Source organism: Ambystoma mexicanum, chromosome 2q (genome assembly GCF_040938575.1).
Source record: "Ambystoma mexicanum isolate Mex_15411 chromosome 2q, UKY_AmexF1_1, whole genome shotgun sequence".
In the NCBI taxonomy this organism is placed as follows: domain Eukaryota; kingdom Metazoa; phylum Chordata; class Amphibia; order Caudata; family Ambystomatidae; genus Ambystoma; species Ambystoma mexicanum.
In genome coordinates, this window is record NC_090924.1 from 1,355,519,952 (window position 1) to 1,355,547,245 (window position 27,294).

At 48.4% G+C, this 27,294-nt stretch overlaps 1 protein-coding gene across 2 annotated transcripts in view; it reads right to left on the reverse strand.

Moving 5' to 3' along the window:
• The window catches only part of TOPAZ1 (testis and ovary specific TOPAZ 1), a 2,616,805-nt gene that overhangs the window by 1,169,013 nt on the left and 1,420,498 nt on the right, over nt 1-27,294 (reverse strand). The gene's annotated exons all lie outside the window — the stretch shown is intronic.

Sequence of the window (27,294 nt, forward strand, 5' to 3'; positions counted from 1 at the left end):
CATTGACCTCAATTGTTAATAAGTTAACCACGCATAATATAAGATGTAAATCTTACGCTAAATGTCTAACTCACGGTAGATAAGTGTCTTGGATGAGTGCCCTACATGCTTTCCACTCCACAACAGCTATGGCCTGCCCACTTACCAATAGAAATGGCGGTTTGAGGGTTGAATCTGTATTTGCATTGACGTAGGGTTATGCCAAACGTTTTATTACAGAACATTGATTTTTCTGGATTTTTCCCATTTACCAACTACCGGACAACAGTCACATGAAGTTTATTATTCTGATATGGGGTAAGCCAATTTCTCAACACTTGCTGGAAACACATTATTACGTATGGTGTTGAATTATGCACCAGTTATCAACTGAACTAATGGGCTTTTTTCTGTTGATTTTTTTCCTTTTCTTTCCTGTTTTTATTTTTATTTTTATTTCTATTGCATCATTTATTATTCTTTTTATTTTTTATATTGCATTGTTTGATTGGTGTTTTTCTGATGTTATTATTCTTTGGTGTATTTTTACAATGCTTTGTCTTTCTAACCCCAACAAATCCTTCGCTTTGCCAATCCTTATTTCTCTGTCTTTTTGAAATATGAACATACCTTGGGATATGGTGGCAATTTGTTTTTGAAATTTGAAACATGTATGCCATTTATTTTTTATGTTATGTGCGTTTATTTCAATCAATGGTAGGATGATGTTAATGATGTTAATGCTGATAGCCCTGATTTGATAAAGGCTCAGGCCAAAACACGTGTAATCAGCTAGCGGGGATCAGCTAGCAGAGGGCTAAGTTTTCAAAAAATGCTTTGATTGTGCAATAAAACAATCAAATTCATTTCCACTGGCGCCGAGTTCTGGAGTCACCTTTATTCCTGCAGCTATTTGTGGACGGTTAGGGCTTAACACCCGTCCAAATCCAGTGACCTGCGACAATTGGTGTAATTCAGTGGATGTAATAAGGCTTCTCTTTGCAAAGCCACATAACAGGGATTGTAAGGAGTCGCCTGCCCGAGCAACTTCCTAAATAAGCCACATACATTTGCTTGAAATCAATTGTATAGTTGATTGTTCCATGGCAGAGAAAACAAATGTGTATGAAACGTGCAATTTAGGTCTACAATTTTACATCATTGTGCAAGTGATATATACATTTGTGATACAACATAAAAACCACAGGATTGAGGAGCTGGGATGGAGCCTAAAGAGTGTTACTTTGATTCATATCACGACTAATACCCTGATTTGGCAGCCATTTCTTAACTCGCTTCCCCGCATAAGCGCTAGTAAAATCCCCAACCCATTGCTCCTGTCGTGACCCAAGCAATGACAATCTGAGTCGGCTGAATGACACACAACAACATAACTTTCAGGTCATGTTCGCAAGAAATCATCTTGTTGCTTCAGTTGCCCTGGTCTGACTCTGGACTGCTACTAGAACTCACTCTTCGTGTACCTCAGATTTTGATTTTTGTCTCCTTTTGGCACTTTGCAAATAGTCTTGATTTCCTGACGTGTGATTAGTTGTGGCCTTGTACTGCCTGGAGAGATCTCCATTTTCGTTTGTTTGCCACCGTGGCCCACCTGGTTTCAATTATCTGGACTAGGAACACAAACTACGTTCTCCATGGTACAGTTTTCTTCTCTTAACTGGGCAGTGTCTGTTCTCAGTCAGGTATGTAGTATACGACTGGTAGCGCAGTAAGGATTGTAATGGGGTTCGTTCCATTCCTAGTATAACCGACTGTCCTATCTTTTACAAGTTGTGGGGAGGAGGAAACAAAGTATGTTCCTTCCCAGTTACCATTAGGGTTGGATCTCCTTACTACCTGGTAGGGGTATCAAATCGGGGCATCATATCAAGATGTCTTCTGAGGCTCACACCACACAAACCTTCTGGCATATCTTCTTTCATTTAATGTGATTTTATAACGCGGATTCGCCAAAGTGCCAATTACAAACAATTAAAATAACAGTACAATCATAAATGGGCAAAGAGATGAGTAAATCATAAAGAAGAGGAATGGGATAGAAGGTAAGTTTTGAGACCAGTATGGAAAAGAGAAAAAGTAGAAGAAAGAATTAGAAGAGGAAGGAAATTCCAGAGAAAAAGAGCAGAAATGGGTAGAGGCACAGAGGGGTTTGGGAACAGCCAGCCGATAAGTGGATTCAGATCCACAAGATCTGGCTGGAACGTATGAAGAAACAAGAGAAGCAAGGTAAGGAGGGACAAGGCCATGAAGACAATTGAAAACGACAGAGAAAACCAAAGAAGAGAAAGGACAAGATAGCAGCAGAGGAAAAAACAGCAGAAATAGAAGAGTGAGGGGATAGTAAAGAATAGCAGAATTATAGATAGTGGGAGGGGAGCAATACGAATAGCTGGCAGTCCAAATAACAGAACAATAGTCAATACAGGAGAAAATAAGCATGAAAACAAGAAGCTTAGTTGCATGGCAGGACAATAAAAGGCGAGCATGACAGGTTAAAAAGGATGAACAAACAATTCCAGTGAGGGAAATGTGGGAGGAATTGGAGAGAGAGACCAATCAAAAAGAACTCCAAGACTTAGAGTTGTGGTTGAAAAAGAAAGCAGAGTAGGGGGAAAGAGCAGTGAAGATGGGGATGAAGGAGGAAAATAATCTTCAGTTTTGGAGAAATTAAAGTGTAGAAAGTGAGGCCATCCAAGCTTGGACGGCAGAAAGACAAGCAGAGAAATTAGAGTGGCGTGCATCATTGAACTAGAAAATGAGATAAAGATCAGGGAATCGTCCGCATAGAAGTGACATGACAAATTGTATGTGAAGAGAGAGGAATTGTATAGAGAGAATAGAGAGAGCCACGGCCTGAACCCTGAGGGACGCCGTAAAGAGCATGGGATGGAGAGAGCAGACCCGCCCAAGAAACAGAATAGGTACAGGCAGAGTGCCAGGACTTCAACCAGTAGAGAATACCGTAATACCCAAGAATGACAGTGTAGATGGCAAAGTTGGATGATCAACTGTGTCAAAAACAGCAGAAAGACTAAAAGAATGAAAATAGAGGAGAGTTTCTTATGCCGAGCCGTGAGTAGAGAGTCTGAGACATGCAAGAGAGCAGTCTCGGTAGAATGACCAGGCCTAAACCCAGATTGGAGAGGAGGAAGGGGAGAATGAAGAAGAAAGGTTGACATTGGAGTGTTAACTATTCTCTCCAAGAGGTTAGAAAGAAAAGGAAGCAAAGAAATAGGGCGAATGTTAGCAGGCAAAGAAAGATCCAGTGAAGACTTTTTAAACATGCTACTGTAATTCCTATTTTAAAAAAGTGCAGCAAGGAGCTAATATGAGATTAATAAAAGAGTATTAAGGTAAGGAAGGCTAATGGAATTAGTAAAAAAGAAATATAGTCAGAGGGGGAAGTATTTGGATGAGCGCGAGAAAGAAACGGAGCAGTGTTAATATCTGTGAGAGGAGAGCAAGCAGTAAAGGAAGGATTGGAAACAGAAGATAATGGAGAGGGGGAAGGAGAGGGAAAAGACAGATTAGAGACTTTAGTAGAGAAATAGTGAGCAGGGTCAGAAGCAGAGAGAGACCAAGACAAAGAGGGATCGGGCGGACAGAGAGAGAGACTAGAGTTATGAAGCTGATAGAGCCAACAAGGATGCTTGGAAAGAGAAAAAGTCATAAGAAGAAAAATATTGCTTTTTGCTAGATGGAAGGAGGGTTTCAAACTAAGAGTTTGCCGAAGACAGAAGATCAGTCATAAAGAGTTTCCGATTTTTTCCACCGCTGCTCTAGTTTCTGGAGAGAGTTACAAAGGAATAGAAGCATGGGGGTAAGCCATGGACGAGAAGGTTCATGGGAAGAAGTAAAAGGATGCAAAGGATGGAGAAAATCTAGAGTGGATGTAAGAGTAGGTAGAGGGGAAACAAGTGGAACCAGAAGAATGTGAAGGCGGACAGTCTAAAGCTGAGAGGAGGTAGAATTTCAGGAAAGGAAGAAAGGCAGACCAAGAATGAGTAGAATCAAAATGCAGATTAAAATCGCAGAGTACACAGAGTGGAGAAGTGGAGTGGTGAACAGAAGAAAGTAAAGTATCAAAATGTGAGAAAAAGGAGAGAAGAGGGCAAGGAGGGTGACAATTAAAGTGAGAAAGAATGCTTACCCCAACACCACGAACACTGAGGTGGGGGATGGGGCAGGTGAGACAAATTTGAGAGAAGCCGGATCAACAAAATTGGAGGATGAGATCCAGGTTTCAGTAACACAAAGAAAATTAAGACCTAAATCGCTGGAATAAACCAAGAGTGGCACGAGACTTTTTTTTTATTACTTTTTTGTAACGCCCAAACACACAGGCATCACAGCGTTTACACAAGTCAGGAATTGAGAGACATCTGTGGAATACGGCTGACAGGGTTGAAAGGAGCACCAAGGTAGTGGATTGTTTGTCGAACAGCAAGATTTTTTTTTAGTCTCTTGAAGGCTGGGAAGGAGAGCTCATTTCTAATGCATGTCTAAAATGAGTTCCAGAGGGTTGGGGCAGTGATGCAAAAACTCATTCCACCTACCCTGGCACGTCTGAAATGGGCAGTGACCAGAGTGACATGTTTCGAGGAGCCAAGGGACTGGCTCTTTTTCCTCCCGATGCACTTGTGCAGGTAAAGGAGGGCTTCTTTGTAGACGCATCGGTGCACAATTGTAAGGGTTTTAAAGTCAATCTGGGCTTTTATCAGACTTCAGGACGAGTCGCAATGTTGTGGTCATAGTGGTGAAGCCCCAAGGCGGCAATCAGTGCTTTGTTTTGAAGGAGTTGGAGCTTTGCAAGGTTGGAAGCCGACATGCCCTTGAAGAGGACATAGCAAAAGTCCAGTTTGCTCAGGATAATGGCTCGAGAGGGTGAGGCAATTGCTGGGAGAAAGGAACGGTCTGTTCAGAGAAATTAGCTTGGAAGTGTTGGCTGTGGAGGAATCAAGGGCATTGATGTGCCTAGTCATGGTTATCTCTGCATCTAGGTAAACCTGACATGCTTCAGGACAGGTATAACAGTGACATCAATGAGGAATACAAAGAGTCCAGGGATTTTAGGCAGTGGGGTGAACCAACTACGAGTAGCTCCGTCTTCTCGTCATTAAGACAGAGGTTATGAGTGATCATCCAATTCTGGATGGAAGTGAATACCTTATTAATAATAATTACAGTGGCTGCCAGAGATGGGGATGATAATTAGAGTGTCAACTGCGAAGATGGTATACATAATACCAAGAGCGTCAAGATGTCAAAGAGGGGTTTGTGTAAGTGTTGCAGAAGGTGGAGGAATGGCAAGATCCTTAAGGGACACCGAAGGGGACAGGTATGGGGTCTGCTGAATCGCTGTCAATAAAAGCTCTTGAGATACATTCGCTGAGGAAGGCTTTGACCTAGGTGACAGCCTCCTTGGACAAGTGAAAGTGAGAACTAAGGTGCTGACAGAGCATGTCGTGGTCCACCAGGTCAAAAGCAGCTGAAAGGTCAAAGAGGAGAAGGATGGCTAAGTTACCGGAGTCCTGAGTAATGTTCAGCTGCATTTTCAAGTCAAGTAAGGATGTTTCCGTGCTATGTTTAGGACGGAAACCAGACTGTCTGGCTCCAAGGAGTGAGTGATGTTCAAGGAATTATTGGACTTGTAAGTAGGCAATGCGCTATAAGATTTTGAGCAAGATGTTTGCGGTCATGATGGGCCGGTAATTGGTTTTCAAACTCATGAGAAAATTTAAATTGAGAGCTTATTTCAATGAATTGGAAGCAGACTCTGAAACAGAAGAACTGAATCCATATCTGGAAATGCTCCCGAAGAGTACATTTAACCCCACAATGCAGAATCATGTACTATCCGTGTTTGAGAAAACCGTACTGTGAAATTTGAAAAAAACTTTCCTTCAATCCAAGGAAACATGGGAACTTCTCGAATAATGAAAGGCAAATATTGAAGAACTTATTGGATAATGATACCATCATCTTCAAAACTGTTGACAAAGGCAGAGCCTTAGTCCTTATGGATAAAGTAGACTACATTGAAGAAATTGAGAGGTAACTTGCTGACATGGAAACCTACAAAGAGATCCAATTTAATCCCACCCAAGATTCGGACACTCATTAGGATTGTTCTAGATGAAGCATTGGACAGAGAAGTCATCTCCCTGAAAACACGGACGTTTCTGGAAAATATGCATCACATTACTCCTGTGATGTATATTCTCCCTAAAATTCACAAGAGATTACTTAAACCTCCAGGACGACCTATCATAGCAGCCACCGATGGCATTTTAGAGCCACTGGCGAAATACCTGGACAAAGTATTGCAGCCTTTGATCCAGAATACAGACACGTATATTAGAGATACAATGCATTTTCTACAGAAACTGAAGGAGGTACAGTTTGTACAAGAAAGAGACATCCTCTTCACAATGAATGTGACCTCATTGCACACTAACATCGTACATGAGGCAGGACTGGAGGCAGTCGAATGGCTGTTATTACGCTCTGCTGAATGCCAGGGAGATGGGCTTTTTGTCCTGATTTTTTTTTTTTTAAACTTGTATTTATTAGGTTTACATAAATATTACATGAAAAAGATAACATTGAATCTTATAACATTCCCTTCCCCTCCCCCCTCCCCCCTCCCTCCCCACGGGTCGGATGGAATCATCTTGTCCAGGGATCCTGTTATGCGTTGAATATGTCTGAGATTTTTATGTTATGGGGGCACCATTGTTCCATAAAGTCTGACTGGAGGTATTGCAGGGTCCCTTCCCATTCTTTTACAAATTTGTCTCCTGTTCCTTGAAGTTTGTGAGTAATTTTCTCCATTGTTATATGGGCCCATACTTTCTGTAGCCAGGTGTAGGTCAGTGGGGTATTTTTTATTTTTCCAGTTCTGTGCAATGGTGGTCCAAGCTGCTATGAGTAGTCCCATGAAAGATCTCCATTGCGTTTTGCTGTATTGCCTTGCTGTATCGTCTCTGATTCCACAGAGCCACACCTCCTCCCCCATCAACCCCACATCCGGAAATATTTTGCCCATCTCGTTTTTCACTTCTTCCCAAAAGGGTCTAATGCCTTTACAGTCCTGCCATATGTGTCTCCATGTTCCCACTTCGTCACATCCTCTCCAGCAGTGGTTGGAAGTGTTGGGGTACATTGAGTGGAGCCTCTCTGGAGTGTAGTGCCACTGTGTCATAACTTTGACCCACATCTCCCTAGTTTGTGCCGAACGGGTCATTCTGGGGATCTGTTTCCATAGGTCTTCCCATTGTTTATCCGTTGGTTCCACCCCCAATGTTCTGCCCCATTTTATTCTGTATGACCATTTAATACTTTCCCCTTGTGAGTTTATGTATTTGTATAAAGTTGATACCCACTTTTTTCCCCCCGTGCTGGATATGATGTATGTTTCGAACCCTGTAAGGTCCCTGGTTGCTGCCTCGGTGATTATCGGAGAGTTTAGCCAGTGCTTTAGCTGTTCATATCTGTATCTATCGCTTTTAGGGATTCTCGTGCCTGCCAAGCACGACTCCAGGGAGATGATTTCGTTGTCCACAAACATCTCGCCTATTTTAGTAATGCCCGCCTTCTCCCAGGTGTCATATGCCCCTTGATCCATCCCCGGTGGAAAAAGTGGGTTTCTACAGATGGGTGTAAAGGGTCCAATCGCCGTGGTCATTATGCCTTTTTTTGTTTGGCTATCCCATGCTTCCAGCGTGGTTCTCATAATTTCGCTTAGCCTTAGATTTTCGTGCCTGTGCTGCCTCTGTTTCCAGAGAAGTTCTACCAGTGGGGTCCTTGCTACTGCTCTGTCTTGTTTGGCCCATATCTGTTGCGGATCCTCCCCCACCCACTCCCTCAGAACTTTAAGCTGTGCTGCCTGATAATATTTTCTAAAATGGGGGAGCGCCATTCCTCCGTCTCTTGTTGGGGCCCTGAGGACCATCCTGGCAATTCTCTGTGTTTTCCCTTTCCATATGAAGGACGATACCAGTTTTGTTAAGGTTTTGAAGAACGTGTCTGGGACCCCCACCGGGAGAGCCTGAAAATAATAAAGTGCCCTTGGGAGGATGGTCATCTTGATTGTTTGTATTCTACCCCACCAGGATATCTGTAGTGGGTTCCATCTATTTAATTCCCTTCGGATGTTCGTAATTAGCGACGGGTAGTTTTCCCCGTAGAATTGTTCTATTTTTGGGGGTACATTTATTCCCAGATATTTAATACCTTTCTGTACTATCTTGAGGTCCAGTATTTTTGCCTCCCTTTCTATGTTCGTTCTATCCCCTGCCAGGATGAGGATCTCTGATTTTTTTCTATTTATTTTTAGGCCAGAGATGGTCCCATAGTTTTCTAGTTCTCTAACTGTAGCCGATAAAGTGGATTCAGGGTCCTCTATGGTTATTAGCATATCGTCCGCATAGGCAATTACTTTGTGCTGCTGACCCGCCATTTCTATCCCTTTAATGTATATTGACTCCCGAATTTTAATTAGGAGGGGTTCTAAGAAGAGAGCGTACAATAGTGGTGGTAGGGGGCAACCCTGTTTCGTTCCTCTCGTTATCGTTACCTTACCAGTAAGCTCTCCATTAATGGCTATTCTACTAGATGGGGAATTGTAGTTTGCTCTAATACTCGCGATATATTGTTCCCCAAACCCCATTGATTCCAGAACCCTAAACAGTATTGACCACTCCACTCTATCAAAAGCCTTCTTCGGCGTCTACTGACAGCAGTATCGCTGGGGTGTGGGTATCCCTATTTTTTCGACCAGGTGGGCTAGCCTCCTAGTGTTATCGTGGGTTTGCCTGCCGGGAATAAAGCCTGATTGATCCTCGCTTATCAGTTTAGGGAGGAGTGGGGATAACCTTGTTGCCAGGATTTTCGTATATATTTTTGCATCTAAATTGATTAGGGAGATTGGTCTGTATGATGCGGGGTTAATTGGATCTTTACCTGGTTTGTGAAACACAAGCACCTTTGCTTCATTCATTGTGGGGGTCACGTTACCGGTGTCCTTGAATGAGTTTAGGAGTTTTGTTAGGATCGGAGTCAATATGTCTGCATATTTTTTATAAAATGGGGCCGTGAACCCATCCGGGCCTGGAGCTTTGTTACTTGGGAGTCCTTTTATGGCTTTATTGACTTCCTCTTCACTGATTGGGGTCTCTAGTGATTGTTTGTCTTCTTCGGAGATTTTCGGGATCTTTAGGGCCTCTAAGTATGAAGTTTGGGCGTTTATATCGGGGTGCTCTGTGGAGTAGAGCGTTTGATAAAATTGCCTCAGTGTTTCCCCCATGTCGTGCGTAGAGGTTTGAATGACCCCTTTCGCATCGCATATGGCCTTAATCGTTGTTTCTTTTTGTTTCGCCCTTAATGGTCGCGCCAGGAGTCTGTCTGCTTTGTTCGCTCTTATGTAATATCTCTGTTTCAGATAGAGTAGATTCCTTTCTGCGCCCTTCGTACGTAACATCTCTAGTTGGCCTTGTGTATGTTTCAGTGATTTTCTTAATATCTTTGTGGGTTGAATCGTCAATTTCTCTTGGATCTCCTCGATTGTTTTTTCCAGCTCTTTTTCCCACCGATCCCTTTGTTTATGTCTCGTGATTTTCATCGCTATCATCTTCCCCCTCAAGACTGCTTTAAACGCATCCCAGACTGTGCTCATTGCGACCTCCCCTGTGTCATTTTGTATGAAGTATTCCTCTATCATTTCCCTTATGGCCTCCCCTGCAACTGGGTCATGGATCGACTCCTGCGGTAGCCTCCATTTCCATAGCCCGCTCTTCCTCCCTGGGAGAGTCACGACCAACCATAGAGGGGCATGGTCCGAGAGGGTTATCGAGCCCTTATCTAGCCCTTGTATCTTCCCCAGAAGTCCCACTGACACCCAGAGATAGTCGATCCTGGACATAGAGTTGTGAACATGTGAGAAATATGTGTACCCCCTCTGTTCACCTTTCAGTTCCCTCCAAACATCATTCAGAGCCATGTGGTCCATTTGCTGTTTCAGATGTTTTGATGGCGCCCCCTGTCCATGTGTGTTTCCTGTGCTCCTATCTAGCTTTGGGTTCCACGCCAAGTTAAAATCCCCCCCCCCCCCCCAATATCACTTCCCCTCTGGCAAAATCTTCCAGTTTCGATAATGCGCTTCTGAGAAAGCCATCCTGTCCCTGATTGGGTGCATATATTGAGGCGAGTGTTATGCGACATCCTTCGATTTCTATATTGGCAAAGGCGTATCTCCCTTCCTTATCCGTTATAGTGTCCAGTGGTTTTATGTCCTTTCCTTCTTTTATCGCTATCAGGACACCTGCTTTTTTCTCTGTTGTCGTTGCCTGTGCCCATATTTTGTATCCTTTTATCCGCATTTTGTGCTTATCCTTAGTTTTGATATGGGTTTCCTGGAGGAGTAGTACATCCGCCTTCCCCCTTTTGAATTGTTTCTCCAGTTTCGCTCTTTTTATTGGGTGGTTCATGCCCCTAATATTGTAGGTCATAAAGCGTATCATCCCCATTCTATTTTGTTTGTATGCCATTGCATCCGGTCCTCTTCTGTTCTCGATTCAACTCTTTGATTCTTCCGATCCCTTCCCCTCCCTTGAACTTCCCTCCCCCCCCCAACTTTGAACTTTAAACCAACCAAACTCTCCCCCGAGTAGGGCGAGGGTTCCTATTGACGCTTGGGCGTTGCGCCCTTCGCTCCCTGCCCTCCATACCCTCGGGGGGTATGTTATGGGGATTCCTAAACCCCACTGAACCATTTGTCTTTACCTGGTTCCAGACCGTTGGGTCTCGACCAGACCGCCCTCCGTGAATTGTCCGTTCCGTTCCGTTCCGTTCCCACACCCCCCCCCCCCGACTGGGTCTCTGTGGCAGCGTTTCCGTGTCTGTCCCCCTGGCATATGTTTTTCTTGTGTTCCTCATGGTACCCTTCTCCGGGTGTCTCTCCCTGGATTTGCCTTCTTCTGCTTGCTGGATTCCCAGCCCATAGGTTTTCTCGTTCGTTCTCTCCTGTATGTGGCCTCCCCCTGCTCCATCTCTTCATCTTGTAGTCCCATCGTGCTGAGGCTTTCTTCCAGCGTGGTCACTCTTTTTTGTTTTCCTTCCCATGTAAACGATCCCAAATGGGAAGGTCCATTTGTAGCGGATTTGCTTTTCTATTAGCACTTTCACCCGTGGGGCCATTGCTCTTCTTTTTTGGAGAGTTATTAGTGCCAAGTCCTGATACAGTTGGATGTCTTGCCCATTCATTTTAATATGTTCCAATTCCCTGGCTCTCCTGAGGATCTTTTCTTTCTGCGGATAGGAGGATAGTGCCACCAGGACATCGCGTGGTCTTTCCCCTGGGGCCCCCGCTCTTTTCGGTCCCACCCTGTGGATTCTGTCGACTCCGATATCCTTGATGTCTTGTGTTCCCAGAATGTCTCTGAACACCTCCTTCACCGCTTCCTTCAGATCTTTGTCTAGCACTGATTCCGCCATGTTCTTGATTCGGATGTTGGAGCGTCTAGAGCGGTTCTCTAAATCCTCACATTGTAGTTCCAAGTTGTGGGTGAGTGTCACCAGGTGTTCTTGCGTTTCGCTTGTTTGTCTCGTGTCTTCTTCAAGACTTTGCACCGTTTTTTCCACTATATCTGTTCTTTCTTCTAGGTTGTTTATGTCCATTCTCATGTCTTGTACCGCTTGTTTCATTTCGTTCTTCATGGATGTAAATTGTTCCTGGACTGTGGACATGAACTTTTCCTGCAGGTCCATGAACCAGGTTTGCATGTCCTCCCTGGTCAGTGGTTGCTGTTGTTGGGGTAGTGGTTCTGCCTCCCCCATGGAGTCTCCCTGGTTTCTCCCTCTCGGTTGTGGTGTCCCCTCTGTTGACCACATTTGTAGAATATCGGCCCCTTGTTTCGCTGTTTGGGGAGTCTGCTGGATGGGGTTCCCCTTTCCTTTTGCTCTAGACATGATAGGGCGCTCCGTCAGATAGTCTATGTGGCTCCTGCGCCCTCCTGTAGCCCTCCGATGGGGCCTCCTCGCTTTCTTGTCCTCCGAGATGTTCTTAATTGTTGGGGGTTCTGCGGATATGTGTTTCTCCTTCCTGACTTTCCCCCCGTTCCTCACCCCTGTCTTGTGGGCCTTGGATCCAGCCTGCGTGGGTGGGTGGGGGGGGGGGGCTTGCGGGGTGACTCCTCGAGTCCCAGGGGAAATCTAGTTGGTGCCGGAGAAAGGTTCCACTTATTTTTTTTTATATATGAGTCCCCCCCCCCCGGGGTATGTGCGCCTTATTTCTGGACCTCCCCCTGGGCCGGCTCACCTTTAACGGTGTGTTCTCTTGTGCGCACCGTGCAGGGCGCCCCCGTGGCTCCTCTCCTGCGGTCCGCCCTGCTCACGCTGTTTTCTCCAGGCGCCGCAGCCGTTCCGCCGCTCTCTCCTCACCTCGGGGCGGCGTTGGGCGGTGTGAAGACGGTTCTGTTCTTCGGGTTCCGCTGTGTCCCCGATCCTGCTCTCTCTCTGGCCGGTGCCTCCCAGTCGCCCGACGCCGCGCTGGACGGCCCCCTGCGGCGCGGGAGAGACTCCTTCGGCCCCGATGGGGGAGGGGGCGGTCTGCCTCGCTCCTCGTATTTTCGGCAGCGCACGCTTTCCCACAGCGCCTGCTTCCTCGCGGGAGGGGGTGAGGGGGGGGCGTATGGGGGGCAGCTTGTTAATCGGGGGGGCCGAAGGACGGTCCGTCGCGGCTTTGGTTGTGCTATTTTCGGCGGCCCGGGCAGAGCGCGGTTTAGCTGCGACTCCTCACCCCGGCGGCCATCTTGGATGCAGAGGCTTTCTTACAAGTGATTCCGTCCTGACTCTTTTGAAGGTAGTCTTAATGAACAATTTCTTCCAATTCCAGGACAGGTTCTTTTTGCAACTTTCAGGCACAAGCATGGGAGTTGCCATGGCCCCAATTTATGCCAATGCATACATCTTCTATCTTGAACATGAACATGTCTTGACAACTCCAAGATGGACTCAACATCTACTAATATTCGTAAGATACATAGACAAGGTCTTCGGGATCTGGTCAGGTCCGGAGGAAGAATTACAAGCCTTATTTAGCATGATGAACAACATGCACCCAAGGATTAAGTTTACCAACACTATGAGCAGAAAGAGGATCAACTTCCTAAACGTGGAGATATATACCAAAGATAACGTCTTAGATATACACGAAGAGCACTGAGAGGAATTCTTTATTGATGGCTACTAGCTTCCACCCTAAAAAGGACCCTCAACAGTGTTCCCCTAAGCCAATTCCTTAGGTATCGTCGTAATATCTCATCAACTGATGAGTATAGGACACGGCATCACTATGGAAGAAATTCCTCGAGAGGGGTTATGACAATACCCTTATCTCGGACATCACAACAAAGGCGGAGAACATTGAAGAGAGATACCTTAATCACGCCTAAACCAGCCAAAGAGGGTGAGGCGCTCGTATACGTGATGACACATTCACGCCAGAGCCCAAGGATTAAGAGCATTATTAAGAAACAGTGGCCAATGCTACAAATGGATCCACAACTGCAACCGTTATTTAGGCAACTACCAATCTTTGCGTACCGAAACAGCAGAGCATTAAGGAACAGCCTGGTGAAGGCCGAAATCCAAACAGCAAGTACAAACAAAAAGGAATACAAAGGCACCCAACCATGCCACAACTGTTAGCACTGCAGTAACATTATAGCTGGCAATCAGATTACACACCCTCACTCTGGAAAAACCATCTAGCTTGAACATTCATGTACATGTGATGCTAAGAACGTGGTGTATGCCCTCAAATGTCCATGTGGTTACTTTTATGTGGGCATAACAACCAGAAAACCAAAACTGCGGTGAACGGAGCACAATTCGAATATCCAGACCAAAAATCTTAAATCCCCTATAGCAACACATTTTGTAGAGGCAACACACACTGTGGCACAGCTTAAGTGTGTGTTCCTTGGAAAGGTCACCATGGGTAACAGGGGAGGGGATGTACATAGGAAACTGTTGCAAAGAGAGGTGCTTTGGATTGACCTGCTAGACTCGATTTACCCAAGAGGTATGAACTGTGAATCGGAATTCGTGTTTTGTTTAGGAACAAAGGGTAGTCTGTTTACACAAATCAAATATTGTGGAGACTGTTTTGGAATATCAACATTGTCTATTGGTACGTTTTGACCTTGTATGATGCTGGAATTGTATGAGCATGAAACGCCACGTAACCATTCAGTGGTATGTGATTGTGGGTATTGGAGGGGCACACCTGACACTTTTATGCCGTGCAACACGAATGGGCATCTAGTATTCACTGGAGCTAAGCAGACATACATAAAACAACTTCCACTTAGATTGTGAAGATCCGTCCAAGGTTACGGGTCTCAAAAGCACACCTCACTGAGTTTACAGTACAGAATATTAGGTACGGTCCATCCCGTTTAGCTATATGTAAGTAGGATCCCCAGTAGTTCTTAGTAATCATATATGTATACATTGAGTCAGCTTAAGGGGAAGGTATAGCTTGAACTAGTTCTAGACCTTCCAGATAGGACTTAGTGGGGGTTGTGCAGCTTGGACTGCACTACTCTTACTGTGTGCGCAATATGCGACCTCACGCACATCGACCTGGTGTTTTCACCGAAGGGAGAGGGGCACTCTTCATAGCCCACTACATGATCCCGCTCCAGTGGCGATGAGCGTTTACCACGTCGAGCTAACAGAACAGTGAGACATCTCAATTTGAGATCCTCATTCCAGACACGGAGGGAAATGGGGCACCCAACCGATTTTTATTGGGTGTTTGCCTTATTTCCTGCCGTTTATGTACCTAAGGTTTGGCAATTTTTGTCCGTACCTTGTGATTACAATATTTAGACACCCCAGCTAGTGGGCGATAGGCACCTGAATTTCGCTTATCATACACAGAATAATTTAATACATGCTTACGTTTCGATCAATCTCGAACGTTAATATGTGCACACTATTCTACTTACATTAGTATGATTTGGTTGCCATTAGCAACCCTCCTTGTCCCACACCAAGATGTTGGAATGTAGGACCGAGGCACATGCGCACCGCAACCTAGCAACATAGTATGCATTAGTCTAGCTGGAGACGCGCAAGCCAGACTCCGAGCGGGGTTATTGACATTGAGACCGAGAGGTGAGCAGCATTCCCCTATACAGAGCCCATCAGATAGAACCACAGTGCTAAACCTCTAGTCTTAGACAGGAATTAACGGGATCATTGGGAGTGGGGGGGAGCTATGACCTCTGCTCTCCCATAGTCATATATATGGCTAATGGAGTTTGACCAGATGAGGTTCGCTTATGAGCTTCTGCCTTTTATAATATTTACAACTTCTCTAGCTAGCCTGGTAATGCGTGGCTGTAGTGCATATCAAGTTACATGTAAAAATGTTACAAACCCTAACCAGTTGTTTTTATCTCTGTTTTAAGGTTCCTTAAGTAGTATGAGAACTTGACCTTGGCCTACAGCGAAGTTGCCCGTGGTGCATCAGGGTGCATTGCTACAGCTTCACAGATGTGCCTGCCACCTTACACATTAATGCTTGACCATGCCCTGTAAGCCCAGGACTCCAATCTACTGCACTGGGGAGCATCCCCATTGGGATTGGAGGTAAGTGATGCGATCTTACAATAGGACAACTATATTTGAATGTAAATACCTACACATAGAATTAATATCAGGTTTCCTTTGTCAACCCAGAGGTACATTGAATTGGACTAGTAACATACAGGAACTATATGCTCCAAGGCCCTGAAGAAGGATCTTATGACGATCCGAAACGCGTTGGCACAACTCTAAAGAGAACACCCATGAGTGGACCCTATTAAGATGTTTTATTGTTAAACATTGGACTCACTGCAACAGTGAACATTTGTGTGAAGAGATAAAACACAATTGTTTATCGTATCATCAAGAATTTTGTGTTTTCTGAAATTAAGTTCCTTTGGGAATCATGTCATTTGTAACTTTGTTGTTTGGGACTTGGTGAACTCAGAATTTCTACTTTTTGCTTTACGACATTTGTTTTTGAATTATATGTTTGAAAAAGCACTGAGTTTATGGCATTTTTATGTGTCTCACTGAATGAATGAAGAATTGAGATTTGGCTTCTGTCCAATCTCTAATTCTGAAAGTAGAAATGGACTATAAAGTCACACACTCTGAGAAGGTATTGAACATCAACTGAACTATTGAGATTTTTGCACTAATTGCTTAGGGATTTTGTTCCATATCCCATAGGAGTGCTTATAGAGGTTACCTGCTGGCATACAACAGGTCTTGTTTTTGTTCATTGGTGCAAGCTCGAAGTGGCCTTGGGGCTTTCTTCCTCTTAGCACCTGAAGTAATTGACCGTTACAGAACTCTGATGGAATACATATGGACACTGAATTTTGCTAATTGCTAATTGGTGGGCACAGCCAGGTGCCAAGAAGGTTTTTTTTTAAGGAGCATCGTACCCAGGCTGCCTTAATGCGGACTGGGACCACACAAACCTTGTAGGAGGCTTTGATGAAATTAGTGATGATTGGGGTCACAGTGGCAGCACAGAGCATAATGATGTAAGCAGTGCATGAGTCTCCCTTACAATTGGAAGGTTTTAGAGAGTCTGGATAGTGTCCAGGATGGTAGTTTGGGTAACTTGTGAGAAACAGAAACTGGGCCGGGGGGCATTTCATTAGGTGTGGTGGACATAAACATGACTGGGAGACCCCAGGGTGATCCGATGTGTAGGGTTGGCTGCGATTAGTATTTTCCTCACATTGATTTTACTACGCAGAAGGTCGCGTTTGGCTGCGAGGGCAACGTGAATAGTGGTGCGCCAGGCTTTGTCGGTCACTATCTCATTATTGGAGGAGCCAGGGTTTTCCCAATTCTCTGAAGATGCTGAATAATCTTTTAGAGTCAGAGTTTGCATTGGAGATTCTGTTGTCATAGGAGGAGGATTTGTTCGATATTACCGCTGTCTTGTAAGCCTTTGAAATAGTGGCAAGGTTAAGGATGCTGGCAGGGGAAGGGTGCTTCCTAACAAGATATTCAAGGGCTCTTTTCTTTCTGCGGAAGGTGACCAGCTTCTCTGAGAACCAAATATTATCAATCTGAAACGGTTTTATGGTTTTGAGTTTGACTTATAACACTATGATCCAGCGTTCCAGAGATCAACAGAGATAGGAAAGAGACAGGGTAGTAATAGGGGGATAAATGACAAAGTGGGCGAGGGAAGGATTGGCGAGGTAAAGAAATTGCTCAGAAAAATGAACAGAAATGGGCTAAGACATTGAGAAAAGGAGGAAGTAGCAATGAAATTGCTAGCAGCATGATGAAAATGAGAAATCCAGTCACATCAGGAAACAAAAGAGCAAAAAACGTGGTGAAATAGGGACAAACAGGAATAGTCAAAGCCCTTAGAAGGCCACCCTTTGAATGGGATGCCCAAGGGTTTAGGATGTCCTAGACTATTGGAGATATTGGGAAAGGCATGTGACCCGGACGTCAGCTGAACCAATGATGATGATGATGGCAGGGTCAGGCGGAGCGGTAGGGAGCAGAAAAAGGCCCGGGTTTGAGGTGCAAGACGGCGATGGTAGGTGGGACCACGTCTGCCCCTTCCCAAGAGCAGCGTAGGCACTGGCAGGCAAGATGGTAAGCACTTAGTACCACTGGGGAGCAGAGAATCACACATAAGGAGACTGGTTAGGGAGGATTGGGGATAAATTATTTTCAAGAGCAGTGACAGAAATACATAGTCTATGTGCAAAGGCTGCCACTCCCAGAAGTCCTCTAACTTAAGAGTCCTGATCAGGCGACACTTGGGGGAACCGTGGCGCTTCGCTATGACGGCCCCTCCCAGTCCCTACAAAGGCTGGACCACAGCTCTGCGTAAGGTGGGGAGGAGCCACCAAAACGTCAGGAAATCAGGCAAAGAGAGAACTTTGACCTGCAACAAGTCTGATCGAATGAAAATGAGTAGGGAAGTAGATCCAAGTATGTGGCATAGCGTTAAGGTGGTGCGCAATTGCCTAGCTCTTCAAGGAGTGAGAAAGACTGGGTCTTGGGGAATATTGCCTGGTGCCCCACAGAGGAAAGAAAGACACCATATCTAATTGAATTTGCGACCACCATAAGTGATCTGCACCCTGGAGGAATCTCAGGGGTTCGGCTTGACGACACTCCACTCTCTCTGTTCATCCAAGGCCTAAAATGCAAGTATAATCTGGTCTTGAAACCCTGGGGGCGGGTCTCCCAGGAGACCAAAGGAAGACCAAAACATCACACAGAAGACCTAAACCAAAGGTCAGAGGAATCAAGAAAAGTGCAGTGTCACTTAAAGCATAAATGATATAAGTAATTTATAGTGCGCTTGTAAACAACTGTTTCTAGCCGGGACAAGACAAGGAAGGAAAGACGGAGAGGGGACAACACAAACAATCTTACTAGGCCTTGTGTCATTGAAATCGTGCAAGTGAGAGAAGGAGAAGTGCAAGGGGAAAGAGGGTGGTGCGGAGTGCGAGGGGAGGGGAGCGGAGAACAGGGCAGCAATGCTATAAGTGCAGCCAGGGCAGCACAACTCTGCGTAGTGCAAGGAGAACAAGAGACTGTAGAGTTACAGCCCCTAAGTGTGTGATAGGCCCAGAAGCAGTGCAAGGGTGACTGATCAAAACTGATCATCCATTAAGTTACTAAACGACTGATAATTGACCATTATTTCTAGGAAGGTGCCTCGAACGAACAACTTACTTACCCCTGGTAACGTTCTTTCTACTGGACGTTCCTCCAACGTATTCCTCATCTTTGACATGTAGTGTCCACAGCTCGGCTGCTTCAGAAATATTTCGCCAGAGCGAGCCCTGCGTCAATGGGGTCTGGTCGATGTCCCTCGAAGGCCTCCATCGAGGGTGATGTCATCGGATGTTCTAAGTAGCACGCACAGCGCCCGTTGCCTCAGTTCTGGTTTTCTCCCCCTCCTCATGCATCAGAAGTGGCCACAAATAGGGCCTGACCGTACTCGGCCTTGTTGGTACGAAAGGTGCACAGCATGGGAAATTCTACAGAAGGGTAGGTTGGGAGGTCGATGAGGAATACGTTGGAGGAACATCCAGTCAAAAGAACATTACCAGGAGTACGTAACTTGTTCTTCGAATTGATTGTGTCCTCCAACGTATTCCTCATCTTTGACAGACTCCCAAAGCAGTATCCATGAGTGGAGGAGGGTGAATAATTTTGTAAAGTTGAAATTAAAGGGCAGAGTAAAGCACTGGCTTACCAAACGCCACATCCTGAGCATGGGAAGAATCCAGGGAATAATGTTTAGTAAACGTGTGCATCAAAGACCAGGTTGCAGCATCACATATGTTCTTTATCTGGACACCCCTTTGCAGGGCTGTCAACGTAGCCATGTCTCTGGTTAAATCAGCATGCAAGCCCTCAGGAGGGACCTTGCCCAACAAGGTATAGCATTACGGAGATGGTGAGGATGATCCACCTGACGAGGTCTGTTAAGACACAGTCTGGCATAGTTTGTGCCCGGTATACCCCACAAAGAGCTGGTCGTCCACTCTCACCTTGGACATTCTGGAAATATAAAAGCTCAAGGCTCTCCTACGGTCCAACCTATGAAGCCTTTCCTCTTCCTTACTAGGATGTGGAGGATAGAAGGCAGGTAGCACAATTTTCTGACTCAAATGAAAGTCCAAAACTACCTTAGGCAGAAAGGAGGGTCTGACTAAACACAACCCTGTCCTTGTGGAATACAGTAAAGGATGGCTTGGAAGAAAGTGCCTGCAACTCGCTCTCTATGTGCAGATGTAATGGCAACCAACAGAATAGTCTCAAAGGTTAACAACCTCAACGGACATGAGTGCAATGGTACAAATGGAACACCCATCAGAAACCTTCAAGTTAAGGTCCCAAACCGGAACCCGAAACGGTGAAAGCGGGAACACATTCGTGAGCCCTTTTAGAAATTGAGTAAGGAACAAGTTACTTACCTGTAACTTTGTTCTCCAGCATGGGTCTGGCATGGATTCACATGCTCATGAATATTCCGTCGTCAGGCTGGGAATCCTCGGTAAAGAAAAAATCATTATCAGTTTCGTTTCTGATCTGTCTTTCGTAGTAGTAGTAACCAATCACTGATCTCTGCGTCATACTGACCACAGCCAATGACTGCCCTCTACCTAAGCCCCGCCTCTGGCAGCCATCTTCAGATTTGGTAGCACGTGAAGAGGCAGTATGACCAAGTGAAGAGCCGCAGAGGGATAGGCGGGAGGGTTCGCATGTGAATCCATGCCAGACCCATGCTGGAGAACAACAGTTACAGGTAAGTAACTTGTTCCTTCTCCAGCATGGGGTCTGGCATGGATTCACATGCTCATGAATATAAGAATAAATAGCAGTACACACATGCACAACCACGGGAGGTGGCAAAAGGCTCAACATTAAGCAATACAAAAAACTCAACATTAAGCATCTCTTACCTCCTCACTAGGCTCACCTTAGGCGAACAGGTTGCGCAGCACTGCTTGGCCGACCCTGGACTCCTCTCTGGAATCCCGATCGATGCAGTAGAATCTCATGAAGGTGTGCGTCAACCTCCACGTAGCAGCCCTGCAGATGTCCAGCAGGGGCACACCAGATAAGAACGCCGTAGTAGCAGCGATCGCTCTGGTCGAATGGGCTCTCGGACGGCCTGGCAGCGGTCGGTTAGCCAACCGGTGGCAGTGCATGATGCAGCCGGAGAGCCATCTGGAAATAGAAGACTTCGAAAGAGCCTTCCCTTGATTCACAGGTCCAAAGTTCACGAACAGCTGTGATGTCCTCCGGAAACTCTTTGTGCGGTCCACGTAGAACTTCAGCGGTCTAGCCACATCCAGCGAGTGCAAAGTCCTCTCGGCCGGCGACGAAGGAGACGGGAAGAAAACAGGTAACACCAAGGGCTCGTTAAGATGGAAGTCCGACGGCATCTTGGGCATAAAGGAGGGGTGCGTCCTAAGCACCACCCTCGAAGCATGGAAAGTCAAGTACGGTGCTTTGCAGGATAGGGCCTGGATCTCTCCCACTCGTGCAGAGATAATGGCCACCAGGAATGCTGTCTCCCACGACACAAACTTCATCTGTGCGGAGTGCATCGGCTCGAATGGGGGCCCCATGAGCCTGGTCAGCACCACGTTAAGTTCCCATGCCGGGGCCGGGGCCTTCACCTGCGGGAACGACCGCAACAGTCCTTTCATAAAGTCTTTTACCAGTCGATGGGACCACAGGGACATCCGTCCTGTGGTTCTGGTATATCTGGAGATCGCCGCCAGATGAATCTTAATGGAGGCATGGGCTAGCCCAGCCTTTGCCAGCGAAAGCAGGTACGGCAGCACTTGGGGGCCCGTAATCCGAAGTGGGTTGATCTTCTGTGCTCGGCACCAGATAGAGAACCTCTTCCACTTATGACCGTAGCATTTGGGAGTCGAGGACGCCCTGGCCTTTGCAAGAACCTCTCTGCATTCGGCCGGTATATCGTAGCCTCCAAACTCTAGCGCTGCAGGAGCCAAGCCTGCAGGTTGAGCAACGCCGGGTCGTGGTGGAAGATGGCGCCCCCTTCTCTGGAGAGAAGGTCCGCGTCCGCCGACAGCTTGATGGGAGGGGACGTTGACAAGTCCAGAAGGTCCGGGAACCAGATCTGCCTCGGCTACGCCGGTGCGACGAGGATCATCCTGCACCGGGACCTCTTGAGCTGGCTGATGAGTCGAAGCACCAATGGCAACGGAGGGAACGCATACAGTTATAGGCCGTCCCAGGGGAACGAGAACGCATCGCCCATGCTTCTCGGCTGGGGAAACCTGCTGGCGAACCTCTTGCACTTAGAGTTTGTCGCTTTTGCGAACAGGTCGATTTGGGGTTTGCCCCATCATCAGAAGAGTTGATCCACCTGATCCTGGCGCAGTTCCCACTCGTGACACGCGCGCAGCTCCCTGCTGAGCGAGTCGGCAATGGTGTTGCTTTCTCCTGCCAGGTGGAAGGGAACCAGGAACATCCCCTGGGCGACCGCCCAGTGCCACAGATCCTGTGCCTCCTTTGATAGGGCTGGGGATCTGGTGCCTCCCTGCTTCCGTATGTAAAACATTGTCGTGGTGTTGTCCGTGAAGATCCGCACCACCTTGCCCTTGAGCGACGCGAGGAACGATTTGAGAGCCCAGAACACGGCTCAGAGTTCCAGGACGTTGATGTGCAGGAGCCTCTCCTCCGGGAGTCAGAGGCCTCTTGCGTGGAGATCTCCGGTGTGGGCGCCCCAACCTTCCAGGGAGGCGTCCGTAGTCACCGTCTCCTGGTACGCCGGCGTCTGAAAGTCCTTGCCCGCCGTGAGGTGCGCTCGAACGCCCCACCACTGGATCGCCTGCCAGAACACCTCGTTGAGGGGGACCCTGTCTTCGAAGGTGCCCGTCGCCTGCATCCAACGGGCGTCGAGAAATTCTTGAAGAGGGCGCCTCCATAGTCTGCAGAGGCGCACTAGGTAGATGCAAGAGGACATCATCCCCAGGAGGGACTTGATGGACCTCACCCTGGCCACGTCCGTGGCTACCAGGCGCTGCACTTTGCCTAGAATGGTCTTCGTCCGTTCTTCCGACGGGGCCGCCAGACGCCTCACTGTATCGAGCTTTGCTCCCAGAAACCGGGCCACCTGCGACGGCACCAGGTGGGACTTTGGGTAGTTTATGGCGAATCCCAGGTCTGTGAGTAGCTGGACGGTCCTCGCAGTGTGTTCGACGGCAAGTTCCCTCGTCCTTGAGTGGATGAGCCAGTCGTCCAGGTAGGGGTAGACGTGAATCCCCTGCAGGCTCAGCCGCGCCACCACTGGTGCTAGGCACTTGGTAAAGACCCTGGGGGCTGACTTCAATCCGAACGGCAGTACTCTGAATTGGTAGTGGCGTCCCTGGACGACGAACCTGAGGAACTTTCGGTGACTTTTGAGGATGGGTGCTCCAGTACGTGCTGGAGGGTGACCATCCTGAACTTTTGTGATCTGATGTATTTGTTCAAACGACGAAGGTCCAGGATGGGGCGCCAGCCGCTCGTCTTCTTCCTGACGAGGAAGTACCTTGAGTACACCCCGGAGCCCCTTCGGGACAAGCTCGATGGCGCCTTTCCTGAGCATCGCCCGTACTTCCAACAGGAGTTGCGGGACGTGATTTTCCTTCCTGGCCACAGGTGGAACGTGAGGGCACTTCTTCAGGAATTCGATAGAGTGTCCTCTTGCCAGGGTATCCAGCACCCAACGGTCGGTGGAGATGGACTTCCACACGCCGACGAAATTTGCCAGCCGGCCTCCCACCGGGGTGCTTCAGTGGGGGCCCAAGACCACGGCCGGTTCAGTCCTGCTCGGAGGTGGTGGCCTTGCCGCCCTGGCCATCTTGCCGACGGCGGCGAGGCGCTCCCTGCTTGCCGCGACCCCTGTAGGCCTCCTGAGACGAGGAGCGTGCCGCCTGGCGGTAGGACGACGAGCCACCGCTGGATCCCTTGGAGGCACCCTGTCTGCCTCCGGAGCTCCGAAAGGGCCGTCGTTGCTGAAGGGCTCCTAGGGCGCGGGCCGTCTCTGTTTTTATGGCTTGGAGGGATTCGTCCACCGCCTTCCCGAACAAGTTGCTGCCGTCGAACGGCATGTCCAACACCCTGGTCTGGACGTCCTGACGGAAGTCGGTCGCCCGAAGCCAACCCCGTCGTCGTAGGCAAACACCGTTGCCCAGCTGGCGGAACCCGGTATCGGCAATATCGGTTGCCACCGTTATGGCATGGTCCGATGCCACCTCGCTCTCTTGCAGTATTTCCAGGGCCTCGGACCTCTTGTCGTCCGGCAGGAAGTCCATTATGGGGGCCAGCTTAAACCAGAGCTCCCTGTCGTAACGGGCCATGATCGCCAGGGCGTTGGCCGCTTTGATCGTCGTCACCGCCGACGAAATGATCTGCCGCCCCATCGTGTCCAACTTCTTTCCCTCGCCGTCCGGCGGGGAATTTGACGTTGAGGCTCCTGACCCCGCCGCTTTCTTCTTAGCCGCTGCGACGACCGAGTCTGGCGTTGGCTGGGCCCTGAGGCACAGGGGAGCGGTTTCGGGGACCCGGTACTTCTTCTCGTACCGGTCCCGTTTGGCTGATGCCATGGAGGGGTTCTTGAGAACCGACAGGCCCTCCTCCCAGATGTCATCGATTAGGGGCACCACGATGACCGTCTTCCTCTTGGCCTCCCGGCGCTGATAGAGGAAACCTTCCTTGTTCTGCTCCTCCGGGCAGAGCTGGAATAATTCGGACACCCTGGCGATCATGGCGTGGAATGAGCCAATCTCGTCGGGCGGCGAGGCCCGTGGGACGGGAGACCCGTTCCGTCGTCGTCGCCCTCAGAACCCGTCGTCGAGCCCAACGCACTGTCATCTCCCGACTCTTGGAAGGATGAGGAGGGAACTGTAGGCCTCACGGGGGCAAGTGGAGGAGAGTGGGTCCTCCGTCGTTTGTTCTGAGGACTTCCCGACGGGCCAGGTTGCGGGTCCTCCGGCCTGGGCCGTGGGAATCTCGTCCTTATCTCAGAGCATAAGGACTGGATGGCAGACAAAATGGCCGCCGAGCCATCCTGAGGCCTAGGATCCAGCCGCGTCGGAAGGGAAGGCCGCTCTTCCTCACCATCATCTTCCTCGGTTATCTCCAGAGGATCTTCCTGACGGGATCGAACCTTCTCGAATTGGACTTTGAGGTTCTTCACGGCCTCGGTCAGTTCCTCCTCCGAGGCTGACTCCGAGTTCGAGGAGGGCACCGTGCCCCCCCTCGCTTCTTCCATCATGGCGGCCACGACGATGGGCTGAAAAGAGGATTCCCTCCTTGGTGGCAGGGAAACTCTAGTCCCAGAGGCAGTCTCCGCTGGCGGTGTCTCTGCCGGCTTGGCCAGAGTCACTGCGGTAGCCTCGATAGAGGCCTTCGCCTGCTGGGTAGGGGCCTTCACCACCTTAGGTGCGTCCCGGGCCTTCTCCTTCGGGGGAGGGGTGACGACTCGCTCCCCCTCTTCCGAGATCGGACGGGGCTTCTCCCGAAGCTTACCCGGGGTCTCAGACTTTCTCTTCCCAGAACCGGAGCGTTGGCTCATGGTAATGGTGCCGGGGAAGGTGCGCCCTGCCTGGCGACCGAAGAGCCCGACCTTTCGGCGCTCCCGGAGCCAGCGGACCCGCGGCGCTTGGCCTGGTGTTGGGCCCCCGTCGCCGGGGCGCCCGCACAGGACTTAGAAGCCCGCTCGGACCCTTTCTTCTTCTTCTGACCCGTCGAGCCCTTCTCCAACCAGCTTGCGAGACGAGATCGACGGTCCCTCATGGTCCGTTCCGACAAGTTCTTGCAGAACTGGCAGTCCTTCTCTACATGAGTCTTGTCCCCATGAAGACAGTAGAGGCATCGCGAATGTTCGTCTTCCTTAAACACATTCTGTAGCCCGCATCCAGGGCAGCTGCGAAACAGCTTGGGTCCGGGCGACGAACTCGCATCCTGGGCCATCTCGAAGTAGAGCGCGAATCTTCTGGAATCCTCCAAGAAATTGATTCGACAAAGTCTTCACCCTTGAAGGGCGTAGGAAAATCCTGCAACGGGTAGCCGTTAACGGGAGTAGAAATGGTGGAGCTTGAGGCTCGATTAACCGAAAAAATGTGAAAAATCACCTGAAAAAACGCGAAACACGCAGTAAAAGCTCGAGAGCTAAGACCGAGGACTCCCAACACTTGAACGTGCGGTAAAAATCTGAAGATGGCTGCCAGAGGCGGGGCTTAGTTAGAGGGCAGTCATTGGCTGTGGTCAGTATGACGCAGAGATCAGTGATTGGTTACTACTACGAAAGACAGATCAGAAACGAAACTGATACTTATTTTTTCTTTACCGAGGATTCCCAGCCCGACGACGGGGAATATTCATGAGCATGTGAATCCATGCCAGACCCCATGCTGGAGAACCAAAGGAATCTTAAAATAAGAGCATTCCTTGGATGAGCGCTTCAAGATTGATAGCGCTGCTAGGTAACCTTTAACGGTTCCCACCTGAAGACCCTTGATAGAACAACCTGAGTTGAACATAAAAAAGGATTAACATTCTTTTCCCCGCACCAGTCGCAAAATGTATTCCAACGGCAACGGTACAGAGATTTTGTTGCCGGACGCCTGGCCGAAAGCAACACCTCCATTAGGTCATCAGGGAGGTCCCAATCCTTGTATTTCACCATTATAGAAACCATGCGTGAAGGTTGAGAGTCTTGACCTCTGGATGGAGTACCCGACCCGCCTCTTGTGAGAGAAGATCCTCTCTTTGGGGAAGATTCATCGAAGGACAGATGGACATGTCCAGAAGATCCGGGTACCACGATCTCCTGGCCCAATACGGAGCAACTAGGCTCATGCGGATCCCGAACTGTCTTAATCTCCTGAGAACTTGAGGAATGACGGGGACTGAAGGAAACACGTACAGTAGCAGGAATTCCCAAACCACCACGAACGAGTCTCCTAGAGCTCCACTTGGAAGAAATTCCTTTGAGCAGTACTGCACGCACTTCCGGTTGGCACCGGTCGCGAACAGATCCACCTCTGGGCTTCCCCAAAGGGCGAAGATCTCTTGAAGGACTTCCTGAGCTATTTCCCACTCGTGAGCTCTGCCTGCTAATAACATCCGCCGCCCTGTTCTACTCTCCTGCTCGATGAACTGCCTCTAGTGAGATTCCTTCTTGAATTGCCCAGAACCAGAGCAGTATTGCCTCTCTGCACAGTGGTAGTGACCCTACACCTCTCTTGTTGAGGTAATGCATGGCCACCGTGTTGCCCGTCATTATCAGGACATTTTCCCCCCGTACAGATTGCTCTCAGCTGGAGACCAACGACCGCTGATGGTCATATCGTTGGCATGAGCTCCCCACCCTGTGAGGGATGCATACGTCACTAGTTATCTCCTGCCACGGCTGACAAAAAGGTTCTCCCTTCATGAGGTTTTCCTCGCAGGCCCACCGCAGAAGATCCTATGAGACCCTGACCGGAACCTGAAGGTTATCCGACATTTTGCCTGAGAATTTGCACCATTGAGTGGACCTCATTCTCAGATAGGCCTCTGGCACCAGACAAATGCAGAATGCCATGAGGCCGAGCAGCCTCAAGAATTTGAAGGCCAGAAGACGCTGGGCAGTCTGAAATTTGGTTACCATCTGGAGAATGTATTGAGCCCTCACCTTGGCCGGCGAGTACTTCCACTAGGACA